At 46.8% G+C, this 13,838-nt stretch overlaps 3 non-coding genes across 3 annotated transcripts; all 3 read left to right on the top strand.

Annotated features, from left to right (window-relative positions):
• The first annotated feature begins 3,058 nt into the window (after nt 1-3,058).
• On the top strand, nt 3,059-3,131 carry trnav-cac (transfer RNA valine (anticodon CAC)). Its single transcript has one exon. It is a non-coding gene; the product is annotated as a tRNA-Val (tRNA).
• Nucleotides 3,132-6,189: 3,058 nt separating this feature from the next.
• On the top strand, nt 6,190-6,262 carry trnav-cac (transfer RNA valine (anticodon CAC)). The gene has a single exon. It is a non-coding gene; the product is annotated as a tRNA-Val (tRNA).
• Nucleotides 6,263-12,571: 6,309 nt separating this feature from the next.
• On the top strand, nt 12,572-12,644 carry trnav-cac (transfer RNA valine (anticodon CAC)). The gene has a single exon. It is a non-coding gene; the product is annotated as a tRNA-Val (tRNA).
• Nucleotides 12,645-13,838: the final 1,194 nt, after the last annotated feature.

Raw genomic sequence — 13,838 nt, 5'->3', positions numbered from 1 at the left:
GCTTTGTTCTTCAACGGCAGCCTTTTACATGGGCAAGAACGGTGCTTTCTTGCTTGCTTTCCCATCTGCAAACCTGCCTTCGAAGTTGCTTGAACAAATCTGCTCGCGTAGTGAAATGTAATGCAATTCCATTTAATGACTGTGCAAAGAATTGTAAAGTTTTTATCCAAACTGGTTCTGATCATATGCAATTCTGTTTGAGAGTGTAGTTACCCCCTTCTGATTCTTCTACGAAAAGCAGTACCGCATTTGCATTCCTTGCGCAGGCGGCTCGGTTCAAAGACAGGGAAGAAGCTGATGCGCTGGTGTCACAGTGCACCACGGATTCCTGAACTTGTCTGTCTGTTAAATGTCCCCCAAAGGCGTCTCTGAAAGGCCTCGTTTGGAAGCTGTCTGTCGTTATTCAACGTACGAGAATTGGCACCAGAGGTCCTGAATCATGTTTTGGAGCAGTTCGCACTTGAGTGGCTGTTTCAATCAGCAACAGCAATGAAAGACATTACACTCTCAGAGGAAACTCTGGACCTGTGCTTTCATGGTGTCGCTAGTATTAAGGTGCGCCAGAGACCTAAGCCACGTTGGAACTGAAACGGAGGAATCGACAGAGAGGTTACAGAATGACATCGCATCCATTTGGTATTCTTGAAATCACTGAGGAGCAGGAAAATGTAAACGGGGAAGTCGAGTGGGGAAGTCAGGCAGTTGCAGCTCTGGAGAAACTCCTTCTTTGTGACTCACTCAGCAACCAGACACGTGAAGGTGACTCAGAGGCGTGAGAGCTCTTCACATCGAGAACAAAAAGCAATCAAGGGCAGTTAGCACCTCTTCCGGAGTGGGGGTGGGGTGAGGTAATTACCTTTTGACTTTGTTACTATGTTGAGAAACTGCCTTTTAGATTGAAGTGAACAGAAACTGCATTTCTAATAAGCACCATGGAATTGAGCAAAATTTATTGAGTCGCTTCTCGTCGATTCCCACACAGGTTTCCGACTCAGTTGGTATCCATGTGGCTGATGTCCAGGAGTGAACATCTCTGCAGCAAATTGCACGGTTAGGGTAAAAGGCAAGGAAAGTGGCATCTAGAACTGGCTCCGAGGTCAGAGCATCCTCACAATGTAATCTGTCGTTCTCGAATAGGAATGCGACCTCCGGTTTTAGGGTGGAGTACATTGTTTGGGACTCTTTTTCTGCAAAACAGGCACAGTGACTGAAATTACGCTGCACGGTATGATGTGGAACACGGCTTTGTGCATTTTCCCTGTAGTCCGGTGTGCTTCATGTTCCGTGTAAACGTGAAACTTGCCCTGTTTCAAGCAATGGGTGAAATCATTTAGCAAAGCAAGAATCGAAATTGCAGTAATGTCAAGCAGCTCGTGGTTATTTGACCAAATCATAACCGAACATATATTCTCACAGATACATTTGGAGCTGAAAGGAGTCTGAGAAGATAGACTCAGCTTACCATTGAGTTTTGTCTGGATTGATGGGCTCTCATTATCTGCTGCGAAATTGATATTGTAGACGGGCACATCCCAGCAGCTGTGCGAGTCGGAGAGGGATCATGGAACCATTTTCATGTGACTTGGCATCTGTTGTTATGCAGGAGAGCACAGTTGGAAACGCAAGAAAATGGTGCGCGCGGCCGGCTGGTAGTGTGGCCGAGCGGTCTAAGGCGCTGGATCCAGGTTCCAGTCTCGAAAGGGGCGTGGGTTCGGATCCCACCACTGCCATTTCTGCAGATCAACTCCAACGCTGCAGCTTGTTAAAATGCTGTTTCTGTCCCCACTGTATTGATGTTGAAAACAAAAGTAAAATGGCTTTGCTTCCCGGGGAATTAACTGTGGTGTGGGATAGTGCCGAATATTTCAAAGTGTCTCTGTCTGTCATGATCGTGTTCGCCTCCCGCGCAGAAAATCGCAAGCAGCTGTGCTGTTCCAGGCAAGTTGAGCTTGTACTGGAACCGAATGGAGACCGGTATTTCATCGCTGTTGTGAAACAAAGTCCTGGGGTGACTCGACTCGTCGTTATTTGGTTTTTCGGCCAATGGGAAAATCGTTCCAACGAATTTCGATGTGATATGTTGTTGAATTTCTCCCATTTGTGAGATTACTTTATAAATCATGCCCTCGGACTGTCTCACATTTAGCATTCATGCATCTCTGTGTCTGAAAATGCATTAGGTATGCCAGCTTTGTTTGTGTTCCGTGTTAAATGCTTTCTGTTTTGCGATTCGCTCAATACTTTACGAGTTAACAGCGTTTCTGAGGAAACTTCCAGCTGCAAAAGTCCTTAACTGAGGATCTGGGAAAATTTCACAGAGTATGGTCAGTCGGAGCAAAAGTAAGGAAGTCGTTCCTTTCTGCAGTGTTTCGCAATACTACCTTTCCCGTGAGCATCGAACACAGTAAAGGATTGTGCCACAGACTGCGACGGCAAGCTCCGCTAAAAAGTAATCCTTTAAAGCAGGTGTAAGCAACACAACGTTTTTGGGGGACACCGCGTGGAAACAGATCCTTCGGTGTATCTCGTCCATGCTCAGCACATAGCCAAATATAAACAAGTCCGTTTCCCCAGTATTTGGCCCCAAACCCTCTCAACCCATCCTATCCAGAAACTCATGCAATTTTCTGAGCCTCCTCCGCTTCCTCTGGTAGCTCATTCGATACACGCACAACATTCTGTGTGGGAAATGTGCCTCAGGTCCTTTGTCAATTTCAGCCCACTCACCTTAAACCTATGCTCTCGAGTTTTCAACTCACCCCAACTTGGGTAAAACACGTAAATACTCAGTTTCCAACCCTTCCATTAGATCATGTCGCAGTCGTTACGCTGCAGGGAAAGTCGTCCCAGCCTAGTCCACCTCGCCCTACGGTCCAAACATTGACCACATCCTTGTCTATGTTTTATCATCAATTTCACGTGTCTTTTTTTAAATGTTTTGAAGATGTCAATTACGCTGGACAACAACGAGCTATTGGAAACAGAAAGGTGAAACGAAGAATGGCTTCAACTTTCAGTGCTGGATGCCCCTGAGCTGCCGGACGGGCGGCTGCGGCTTGTTTCTGTAGTGTAGTGGTCATCACGTTCGCCTCACACGCGAACGGTCCCCAGTTCGAAACTGGGCAGAAACTGCTTTGTTCTTCAACGGCAGCCTTTTACATGGGCAAGAACGGTGCTTTCTTGCTTGCTTTCCCATCTGCAAACCTGCCTTCGAAGTTGCTTGAACAAATCTGCTCGCGTAGTGAAATGTAATGCAATTCCATTTAATGACTGTGCAAAGAAATGTAAAGTTTTTATCCAAACTGGTTCTGATCATATGCAATTCTGTTTGAGAGTGTAGTTACCCCCTTCTGATTCTTCTACGAAAAGCTGTACCGCATTTGCATTCCTTGCGCAGGCGGCTCGGTTCAAAGACAGGGAAGAAGCGGATGCGCTGGTGTCACAGTGCACCACGGATTCCTGAACTTGTCTGTCTGTTAAATGTCCCCCAAAGGCGTCTCTGAAAGGCCTCGTTTGGAAGCTGTCTGTCGTTATTCAACGTACGAGAATTGGCACCAGAGGTCCTGAATCATGTTTTGGAGCAGTTCGCACTTGAGTGGCTGTTTCAATCAGCAACAGCAATGAAAGACATTACACTCTCAGAGGAAACTCTGGACCTGTGCTTTCATGGTGTCGGTAGTATTAAGGTGCGCCAGAGACCTAAGCCACGTTGGAACTGAAACGGAGGAATCGACAGAGAGGTTACAGAATGACATCGCATCCATTTGGTATTCTTGAAATCACTGAGGAGCAGGAAAATGTAAACGGGGAAGTCGAGTGGGGAAGTCAGGCAGTTGCAGCTCTGGAGAAACTCCTTCTTTGTGACTCACTCAGCAACCAGACACGTGAAGGTGACTCAGAGGCGTGAGAGCTCTTCACATCGAGAACAAAAAGCAATCAAGGGCAGTTAGCACCTCTTCCGGAGTGGGGGTGGGGTGAGGTAATTACCTTTTGACTTTGTTACTATGTTGAGAAACTGCCTTTTAGATTGAAGTGAACAGAAACTGCATTTCTAAAAAGCACCATGGAATTGAGCAAAATTTATTGAGTCGCTTCTCGTCGATTCCCACACAGGTTTCCAACTCAGTTGCTATCCATGTGGCTGATGTCCAGGAGTGAACATCTCTGCAGCAAATTGCACGGTTAGGGTAAAAGGCAAGGAAAGTGGCATCTAGAACTGGCTCCGAGGTCAGAGCATCCTCACAATGTAATCTGTCGTTCTCGAATAGGAATGCGACCTCCGGTTTTAGGGTGGGGAACATTGTTTGGGACTCTTTTTCTGCAAAACAGACACAGTGACTGAAATTACGCTGCACGGTATGATGTGGAACACGGCTTTGTGCATTTTCCCTGTAGTCCGGTGTGCTTCATGTTCCGTGTAAACGTGAAACTTGCCCTGTTTCAAGCAATGGGTGAAATCATTTAGCAAAGCAAGAATCGAAATTGCAGTAATGTCAAGCAGCTCGTGGTTATTTGACCAAATCATAACCGAACATATATTCTCACAGATACATTTGGAGCTGAAAGGAGTCTGAGAAGATAGACTCAGCTTACCATTGAGTTTTGTCTGGATTGATGGGCTCTCATTATCTGCTGCGAAATTGATATTGTAGACGGGCACATCCCAGCAGCTGTGCGAGTCGGAGAGGGATCATGGAACCATTTTCATGTGACTTGGCATCTGTTGTTATGCAGGAGAGCACAGTTGGAAACGCAAGAAAATGGTGCGCGCGGCCGGCTGGTAGTGTGGCCGAGCGGTCTAAGGCGCTGGATCCAGGTTCCAGTCTCGAAAGGGGCGTGGGTTCGGATCCCACCACTGCCATTTCTGCAGATCAACTCCAACGCTGCAGCTTGTTAAAATGCTGTTTCTGTCCCCACTGTATTGATGTTGAAAACAAAAGTAAAATGGCGTTGCTTCCCGGGGAATTAACTGTGGTGTGGGATAGTGCCGAATATTTCAAAGTGTCTCTGTCTGTCATGATCGTGTTCGCCTCCCGCGCAGAAAATCGCAAGCAGCTGTGCTGTTCCAGGCAAGTTGAGCTTGTACTGGAACCGAATGGAGACCGGTATTTCATCGCTGTTGTGAAACAAAGTCCCTGGGTGACTCGACTCGTCGTTATTTGGTTTTTCGGCCAATGGGAAAATCGTTCCAACGAATTTCGATGTGATATGTTGTTGAATTTCTCCCATTTGTGAGATTACTTTATAAATCATGCCCTCGGACTGTCTCACATTTAGCATTCATGCATCTCTGTGTCTGAAAATGCATTAGGTATGCCAGCTTTGTTTGTGTTCCGTGTTAAATGCTTTCTGTTTTGCGATTCGCTCAATACTTTACGAGTTAACAGCGTTTCTGAGGAAACTTCCAGCTGCAAAAGTCCTTAACTGAGGATCTGGGAAAATTTCACAGAATATGGTCAGTCGGAGCAAAAGTAAGGAAGTCGTTCCTTTCTGCAGTGTTTCGCAATACTACCTTTCCCGTGAGCATCGAACACAGTAAAGGATTGTGCCACAGACTGCGACGGCAAGCTCCGCTAAAAAGTAATCCTTTAAAGCAGGTGTAAGCAACACAACGTTTTTGGGGGACACCGCGTGGAAACAGATCCTTCGGTGTATCTCGTCCATGCTCAGCACATAGCCAAATATAAACAAGTCCGGTTCCCCAGTATTTGGCCCCAAACCCTCTCAACCCATCCTATCCAGAAACTCATGCAATTTTCTGAGTCTCCTCCACTTCCTCTGGTAGCTCATTCGATACACGCACAACCTTCTGTGTGGGAAATGTGCCTCAGGTCCTTTGTCAATTTCAGCCCACTCACCTTAAACCTATGCTCTCGAGTTTTCAACTCACCCCAACTTGGGTAAAACACGTAAATACTCAGTTTCCAACCCTTCCATTAGATCATGTCGCAGTCGTTACGCTGCAGGGAAAGTCGTCCCAGCCTAGTCCACCTCGCCCTACGGTCCAAACATTGACCACATCCTTGTCTATGTTTTATCATCAATTTCACGTGTCTTTTTTTTAATGTTTTGAAGATGTCAATTACGCTGGACAACAACGAGCTATTGGAAACAGAAAGGTGAAACGAAGAATGGTTTCAACTTTCAGTGCTGGATGCCCCTGAGCTGCCAGACGGGCGGCTGCAGCTTGTTTCTGTAGTGTAGTGGTCATCACGTTCGCCTCACACGCGAAAGGTCCCCAGTTCGAAACTGGGCAGAAACTGCTTTGTTCTTCAACGGCAGCCTTTTACATGGGCAAGAACGGTGCTTTCTTGCTTGCTTTCCCATCTGCAAACCTGCCTTCGAAGTTGCTTGAACTTGCTCGTCATCTCTGGGTTGTTGCCGGTGCCACGTGACAGAGAGGCAAAGAATAGGGAGAGAGTGCAGTTGAACACGTGGCTGCAAGGATGGTGTAGGAGGGAGGGCTTCAGATATTTGGACAATTGGACTGCATTCTGGGGAAGGTGGGACCTGTATAAACAGGACGGGTTGCACCTGAACCAGAAGGGCACCAATATCCTGGGGGGTAGGTTTGCTAGCACTCTTCGGGGGGGTTTAAACTAATTTGGCAGGGGGATGGGATCCGGACTTGTAGTCCAGCAAGTAAGCTAGCTGTGTGTCAGGATGTCCAAGACTGTAGGGAGGCTGTGGAGAAGGTAGCACTGACAGGGACTACTTACGGACACAGAGATGGGCTCAAGTGCGTATACTTCAATGCAAGGAGTATCAGAAATAAGGTGGGTGAACTTAAGGCATGGATCGGTACCTGGGACTACGATGTTGTAGCCATCACGGAAACATGGATAGATGAGGGACAGGAATGGCTGTTGGAGGTTCCTGGTTACAGATGTTTCAGTAAGATTAGGGAGGGTGGTAAAAAAGGAGGGGGGGTGGCATTGCTAATTAGAAATGGTATAACGGCTGCAGAAAGGAAGTTTGAGGGCGATCTGCCTCTGGAGGTAGTATGGGCTGAAGTCAGAAATAGGAAAGGTGCAGTCACCTTGTTGGGTGTTTATTATAGGCCCCCCAATAGCAGCAAAGATGTGGAGAAACAGATTGGGAAACAGATTTTGGAAAGGTGCAGAAGCCACAGGGTCGTAGTCATGGGCGACTTCAACTTCCCAAATATTGATTGGAAGCTCTTTAGATCAAGTAGATTGGATGGGGCGGTGTTTGTGCAGTGTGTCCAGGAAGCTTTTCTAACGCAGTATGTAGATTGTCCAACCAGAGGGGAGGCCATATTGGATTTGGTACTCGGTAACGAACCGGGACAAGTGGTGGGCTTGTTAGTGGGTGAACATTTTGGTGATGGCGACCACAATTCTGTCACTTTCACCTTGGTTATGGAGAGGGATAGGTGCACACAACAAGGAAGTTTTTACAATTGGGGGAAGGGAAATTACGATGCTGTAAGACAGGATTTGAGGAGCATACGTTGGGAGCATAGGCTGTCAGGGAAGGATGTGGTGGAAATGTGGGACTTTTTCAAGGAGCAGATACGACGTGTCCTTGATATGTATGTACCGATCAGGCAGGAAAGAAATGGTCGTGTGAGGGAGCCTTGGTTGACGAGGGAGGTTGAATGTCTAGTAAAGAGGAAGAAGGAGGCTTACATAAGGTTGAGGAAACAAGGTTCAGACAGAGCAGTGGAGGGATACAGGATAGCCAGAAGGGACCTGAAGAAAGGGATTAGGAGAGCTAAGAGAGGGCATGAAAAATCCCTGGCGGATAGGATCAAGGATAACCCCAAGGCATTCTATGCGTATGTGAGAAACCTGAGAATGACGAGAACGAGGGTAGGTCCGATCAAGGACAGTGGTGGGAGACTGTGTATTGAGTCGGAAGAGATAGGAGAGGTCTTGAACAAGTACTTCTCTTCAGTATTTACGAACGAGAGGGACTGTATTGTTGAAGAGGAGAGTGTGAAACGGACTGATAAGCTAGAAGAGATATCTGTTAGGAAGGAAGATGTGTTGGACATTTTGAACAACTTGAGGATAGACAAGTCCCCCGGGCCTGACGGGATATATCCTAGGATTATGTGGGAAGCAAGAGAGGAAATTGCAGTACCGTTGGCAATGATCTTCTCGTCTTCACTGGCAACGGGGGTGGTACCAGGGGACTGGAGAGTAGCGAATGTTGTGCCCCTGTTCAAAAAAGGGAATAGGGATAACCCCGGGAATTACAGGCCAGTTAGTCTTACTTCTGTGGTAGGCAAAGTAATGGAAAGGGTACTGAGGGATAGGATTTACGAGTATCTGGAACGGCACTGCTTGATTAGGGACAGCCAGCACGGATTTGTGAAGGGTAGGTCTTGCCTTACAAGTCTTATTGAATTCTTCGAGGAGGTGACCAAGCATGTGGATGAGGGTAGAGCAGTGGATGTAGTGTACATGGATTTTAGTAAGGCATTTGATAAGGTTCCCCATGGTAGGCTTATGCGGAAAGTCAGGAGGCATGGGATAGAGGGAAATTTGGCCAATTGGATAGAAAACTGGATAACCGGTCGAAGTCAGAGAGTGGTGGTAGATGGTAAATATTCAGCATGGAGTCCAGTTACAAGTGGAGTTCCGCAGGGATCAGTTCTGGGCCCTCTGCTGTTTGTAATTTTTATTAATGACTTAGATGAGGGAGTCGAAGGGTGGGTCAGTAAATTTGCAGATGATACAAAGATAGGTGGAGTTGTGGACAGTGAGGAGGGCTGTTGTCGGCTGCAGAGGGACTTAGATATGATGCAGAGCTGGGCTGAGGAGTGGCAGATGGAGTTCAACCCTGCCAAGTGTGAAGTTGTCCATTTTGGAAGAACAAATAAGAATGCGGAATACAGGGTTAATGGTAGGGTTCTTGGTCAGGTGGAGGAACAGAGGGATCTTGGGGTCTATGTACATAGATCTTTGAAGGTTGCCACTCAGGTGGATAGAGTTTGTAAGAAGGCCTATGGAGTATTATCGTTCATTAGCAGAGGGATTGAATTCAAGAGTCGTGAGGTGATGTTGCAGCTGTACAGGACTTTGGTTAGGCCACATTTGGAGTACTGTGTGCAGTTCTGGTCGCCTCACTTTAGGAAAGATGTGGAAGCTTTGGAGAGGGTGCAGAGAAGATTTACCAGGATGTTGCCTGGAATGGAGAGTAGGTCATACGAGGATAGGTTGAGAGTTCTCGGCCTTTTCTCGTTGGAACGGCGAAGGATGAGGGGTGACTTGATAGAGGTTTATAAGATGATCAGAGGAATAGATAGAGTAGACAGTCAGAAACTTTTTCCCCGGGTACAACAGAGTGTTACAAGGGGACATAAATTTAAGGTGAAGGGTGGAAGGTATAGGGGAGATGTCAGGGGTGGGTTCTTCACCCAGAGAGTGGTGGGGGCATGGAATGCGCTGCCCGTGGGAGTGGTAGAGTCAGATTCATTGGCGACCTTTAAGCGGCATTTGGATAGGTACATGGATGGGTGCTTAATCTAGGATAGAAGTTCGGCACAACATCGTGGGCCGAAGGGCCTGTTCTGTGCTGTATTGTTCTATGTTCTATGTTCTATGTTCTATGTTCTATGTTCTATGTTCTATGTTCTAAATCTGCTCGCGTAGTGAAATGTAATGCAATTCCATTTAATGACTGTGCAAAGAATTGTAAAGTTTTTATCCAAACTGGTTCTGATCATATGCAATTCTGTTTGAGAGTGTAGTTACCCCCTTCTGATTCTTCTACGAAAAGCAGTACCGCATTTGCATTCCTTGCGCAGGCGGCTCGGTTCAAAGACAGGGAAGAAGCTGATGCGCTGGTGTCACAGTGCACCACGGATTCCTGAACTTGTCTGTCTGTTAAATGTCCCCCAAAGGCGTCTCTGAAAGGCCTCGTTTGGAAGCTGTCTGTCGTTATTCAACGTACGAGAATTGGCACCAGAGGTCCTGAATCATGTTTTGGAGCAGTTCGCACTTGAGTGGCTCTTTCAATCAGCAACAGCAATGAAAGAAATTACACTCTCAGAGGAACCTCTGGACCTGTGATTTCATGGTGTCGCTCGTATTAAGGTGCGCCCCGAGACCTAAGCCACGTTGGAACTGAAACGGAGGAATCGACAGAGAGGTTACAGAATGACATCGCATCCATTTGGTATTCTTGAAATCACTGAGGAGCAGGAAAATGTAAACGGGGAAGTCGAGTGGGGAAGTCAGGCAGTTGCAGCTCTGGAGAAACTCCTTCTTTGTGACTCACTCAGCAACCAGACACGTGAAGGTGACTCAGAGGCGTGAGAGCTCTTCACATCGAGAACAAAAAGCAATCAAGGGCAGTTAGCACCTCTTCCGGAGTGGGGGTGGGGTGAGGTAATTACCTTTTGACTTTGTTACTATGTTGAGAAACTGCCTTTTAGATTGTAGTGAACAGAAACTGCATTTCTAATAAGCACCATGGAATTGAGCAAAATTTATTGAGTCGCTTCTCGTCGATTCCCACACAGGTTTCCAACTCAGTTGCTATCCATGTGGCTGATGTCCAGGAGTGAACATCTCTGCAGCAAATTGCACGGTTAGGGTAAAAGGCAAGGAAAGTGGCATCTAGAACTGGCTCCGAGGTCAGAGCATCCTCACAATGTAATCTGTCGTTCTCGAATAGGAATGCGACCTCCGGTTTTAGGGTGGAGTACATTGTTTGGGACTCTTTTTCTGCAAAACAGGCACAGTGACTGAAATTACGCTGCACGGTATGATGTGGAACACGGCTTTGTGCATTTTCCCTTTAGTCCGGTGTGCTTCATGTTCCGTGTAAACGTGAAACTTGCCCTGTTTCAAGCAATGGGTGAAATCATTTAGCAAAGCAAGAATCGAAATTGCAGTAATGTCAAGCAGCTCGTGGTTATTTGACCAAATCATAACCGAACATATATTCTCACAGATACATTTGGAGCTGAAAGGAGTCTGAGAAGATAGACTCAGCTTACCATTGAGTTTTGTCTGGATTGATGGGCTCTCATTATCTGCTGCGAAATTGATATTGTAGACGGGCACATCCCAGCAGCTGTGCGAGTCGGAGAGGGATCATGGAACCATTTTCATGTGACTTGGCAACTGTTGTTATGCAGGAGAGCACAGTTGGAAACGCAAGAAAATGGTGCGCGTGGCCGGCTGGTAGTGTGGCCGAGCGGTCTAAGGCGCTGGATCCAGGTTCCAGTCTCGAAAGGGGCGTGGGTTCGGATCCCACCACTGCCATTTCTGCAGATCAACTCCAACGCTGCAGCTTGTTAAAATGCTGTTTCTGTCCCCACTGTATTGATGTTGAAAACAAAAGTAAAATGGCTTTGCTTCCCGGGGAATTAACTGTGGTGTGGGATAGTGCCGAATATTTCAAAGTGTCTCTGTCTGTCATGATCGTGTTCGCCTCCCGCGCAGAAAATCGCAAGCAGCTGTGCTGTTCCAGGCAAGTTGAGCTTGTACTGGAACCGAATGGAGACCGGTATTTCATCGCTGTTGTGAAACAAAGTCCCTGGGTGACTCGACTCGTCGTTATTTGGTTTTTCGGCCAATGGGAAAATCGTTCCAACGAATTTCGATGTGATATGTTGTTGAATTTCTCCCATTTGTGAGATTACTTTATAAATCATGCCCTCGGACTGTCTCACATTTAGCATTCATGCATCTCTGTGTCTGAAAATGCATTAGGTATGCCAGCTTTGTTTGTGTTCCGTGTTAAATGCTTTCTGTTTTGCGATTCGCTCAATACTTTACGAGTTAACAGCGTTTCTGAGGAAACTTCCAGCTGCAAAAGTCCTTAACTGAGGATCTGGGAAAATTTCACAGAATATGGTCAGTCGGAGCAAAAGTAAGGAAGTCGTTCCTTTCTGCAGTGTTTCGCAATACTACCTTTCCCGTGAGCATCGAACACAGTAAAGGATTGTGCCACAGACTGCGACGGCAAGCTCCGCTAAAAAGTAATCCTTTAAAGCAGGTGTAAGCAACACAACGTTTTTGGGGGACACCGCGTGGAAACAGATCCTTCGGTGTATCTCGTCCATGCTCAGCACATAGCCAAATATAAACAAGTCCGGTTCCCCAGTATTTGGCCCCAAACCCTCTCAACCCATCCTATCCAGAAACTCATGCAATTTTCTGAGCCTCCTCCGCTTCCTCTGGTAGCTCATTCGATACATGCACAACCTTCTGTGTGGGAAATGTGCCTCAGGTCCTTTGTCAATTTCAGCCCACTCACCTTAAACCTATGCTCTCGAGTTTTCAACTCACCCCAACTTGGGTAAAACACGTAAATACTCAGTTTCCAACCCTTCCATTAGATCATGTCGCAGTCGTTACGCTGCAGGGAAAGTCGTCCCAGCCTAGTCCACCTCGCCCTACGGTCCAAACATTGACCACATCCTTGTCTATGTTTTATCATCAATTTCACGTGTCTTTTTTTAAATGTTTTGAAGATGTCAATTACGCTGGACAACAACGAGCTATTGGAAACAGAAAGGTGAAACGAAGAATGGCTTCAACTTTCAGTGCTGGATGCCCCTGAGCTGCCGGACGGGCGGCTGCGGCTTGTTTCTGTAGTGTAGTGGTCATCACGTTCGCCTCACACGCGAAAGGTCCCCAGTTCGAAACTGGGCAGAAACTGCTTTGTTCTTCAACGGCAGCCTTTTACATGGGCAAGAACGGTGCTTTCTTGCTTGCTTTCCCATCTGCAAACCTGCCTTCGAAGTTGCTTGAACAAATCTGCTCGCGTAGTGAAATGTAATGCAATTCCATTTAATGACTGTGCAAAGAATTGTAAAGTTTTTATCCAAACTGGTTCTGATCATATGCAATTCTGTTTGAGAGTGTAGTTACCCCCTTCTGATTCTTCTACGAAAAGCAGTACCGCATTTGCATTCCTTGCGCAGGCGGCTCGGTTCAAAGACAGGGAAGAAGCTGATGCGCTGGTGTCACAGTGCACCACGGATTCCTGAACTTGTCTGTCTGTCAAATGTCCCCCAAAGGCGTCTCTGAAAGGCCTCGTTTGGAAGCTGTCTGTCGTTATTCAACGTACGAGAATTGGCACCAGAGGTCCTGAATCATGTTTTGGAGCAGTTCGCACTTGAGTGGCTGTTTCAATCAGCAACAGCAATGAAAGACATTACACTCTCAGAGGAAACTCTGGACCTGTGCTTTCATGGTGTCGCTAGTATTAAGGTGCGCCAGAGACCTAAGCCACGTTGGAACTGAAACGGAGGAATCGACAGAGAGGTTACAGAATGACATCGCATCCATTTGGTATTCTTGAAATCACTGAGGAGCAGGAAAATGTAAACGGGGAAGTCGAGTGGGGAAGTCAGGCAGTTGCAGCTCTGGAGAAACTCCTTCTTTGTGACTCACTCAGCAACCAGACACGTGAAGGTGACTCAGAGGCGTGAGAGCTCTTCACATCGAGAACAAAAAGCAATCAAGGGCAGTTAGCACCTCTTCCGGAGTGGGGGTGGGGTGAGGTAATTACCTTTTGACTTTGTTACTATGTTGAGAAACTGCCTTTTAGATTGAAGTGAACAGAAACTGCATTTCTAATAAGCACCATGGAATTGAGCAAAATTTATTGAGTCGCTTCTCGTCGATTCCCACACAGGTTTCCGACTCAGTTGGTATCCATGTGGCTGATGTCCAGGAGTGAACATCTCTGCAGCAAATTGCACGGTTAGGGTAAAAGGCAAGGAAAGTGGCATCTAGAACTGGCTCCGAGGTCAGAGCATCCTCACAATGTAATCTGTCGTTCTCGAATAGGAATGCGACCTCCGGTTTTAGGGTGGAGTACATTGTTTGGGACTCTTTTTCTGCAAA

The sequence above is a fragment of the Chiloscyllium punctatum genome, chromosome 13, assembly GCF_047496795.1.
Source record: "Chiloscyllium punctatum isolate Juve2018m chromosome 13, sChiPun1.3, whole genome shotgun sequence".
NCBI classification, from domain to species: Eukaryota; Metazoa; Chordata; class Chondrichthyes; order Orectolobiformes; family Hemiscylliidae; genus Chiloscyllium; species Chiloscyllium punctatum.
The sequence above is the reverse complement of the archived record's forward strand: the minus strand, read 5'-3'. Positions and strand labels throughout refer to the sequence as shown.